This window comes from Epinephelus moara, chromosome 6 (assembly GCF_006386435.1).
Source record: "Epinephelus moara isolate mb chromosome 6, YSFRI_EMoa_1.0, whole genome shotgun sequence".
NCBI lineage: Eukaryota > Metazoa > Chordata > Actinopteri > Perciformes > Serranidae > Epinephelus > Epinephelus moara.
In genome coordinates this window covers 4,218,095-4,219,619 of record NC_065511.1, presented here as the reverse complement: position 1 = coordinate 4,219,619, position 1,525 = coordinate 4,218,095, and the positions used below count along the sequence as shown (strand labels likewise).

Genomic DNA, 1,525 nt, shown 5'->3' with positions numbered 1-1,525 from the left:
AGTTGCTGCGGGGTTTTCCAGGTCGGATGTAAAAGACTAAGAACAAGGCTTTCAAATGAATTATAATCTAGTTTAGGTTTAGGGCTGATTAACAGACTAGAGTTAAAAATGGCTGCAACTCCCCTTCCTCGGCCGCTGCCTCGAGGAATGTGGGTATTATTATGACTGGGAGGAGTGGATTCATTTAGACTGACATATTCATCTTGACAGAGCCAGGTTTCAGGGAGGCTGTGTAAATCAATATGATTATCTGATATTAATTGGTTTATTAACACTTCTTTCGATGACAGAGACCTGATATTTAACAGTCCGCATTTAATTTTCCTGTTTTGTCTTTCTGTCACATAAGAGGTTTTAATTTTTATTAGGTTGTTATGCACAGCTCCTCTTTGTTTAATTTTAGATTTAGATAATTTAGGTGGTCGGGGGACAGACACCGTTTGTATAAAACTATGGGTGGGTAACTGCACTAGAAGCTCCGAGAAGCGTATAGGACTGTGACTCAGAGGCCTGGTCTCAACTCTGGGTTGTCAGGGTTTTGAATTACTAATAAACTTGGCCAGGTTTCTAGATATGAGAGCAGCTCCATCCAAAGTGGGATGAATGCTGTCTCTCCTAATAAGACAAGGTTTTCCCCAGAAAGTTTGCCAATGGTTAATGAAACCCACATTGTTTGCTGGACACCACCTGGACAGCCAGCGATTAAATGATGACATGCGGCTAAACATGTCATCAGTGGTCAGATTTGGGAGGGGTCCAGAGAAAACTACGGAGTCCGACATAGTTTTTGCGTATTCCCACACCGAGGCAACATTAATTTTAGTGACCTCTGATTGGCGTAACCAGATGTCATTATCGCCGACGTGAATAAGGATCTTATTAAATCTACGTTTAGCCTAAGCCAGCAGTTTTAAATTTGACTCAGTGTCGCCCGCTCTGGCCCCAGGGATACATCTGACTATGGCCGCTGGTGTTGCTAACTTCAAGTTCCTCAGAATAGAGCTGCCAATGATCAGTTTTCTCCTCAGCGGGTGTGTCACTGAGTGGGGAAAAGCAGTTAGAAACATGAACAGGCTGGTGATGAACCATGGGCTTCTCCTGGACAGTTACCCAGCCTCCCGGCTGCACGGGGGTTACTGGGGGACCGTGAGCAGAGGCAATGCTATGTGGCTCCACACCTGCTACAGAGGGCTGGCTAACTACCGCAGCGAGTGATTTTCCATGGTGCGGATCCACGCTTCTAATTCACTGAGCCTTGCCTCCAACGCAGCAAATAAACTACACTTGTTACAATTACCAGTGTCGCTAAAGGAGGCAGAGGCATAGCTAAACATCTCGCACACTGAGCAAGAACGAGCAGAAGGAGAAGCCATCGCTAATTGTTAAGCTAATGGGTAACACTTTACAATAAGGTACACAAAATTAAAGTAGTTACTGAGGAACTAATGAGGAACTAATAAGTAGTTACTGAGGAACTACGGTACACAAAATTAGAGTAGTTACTGATGAACTAATGAGGAACTAA

At 44.1% G+C, this 1,525-nt stretch overlaps 1 pseudogene; it reads right to left on the bottom strand.

Annotated features, from left to right (window-relative positions):
- Positions 1–530: 530 nt before the first annotated feature.
- Positions 531–1,373, bottom strand: LOC126391646 (uncharacterized; annotated as a pseudogene).
- Between the last annotated feature and the right edge of the window lie 152 nt (positions 1,374–1,525).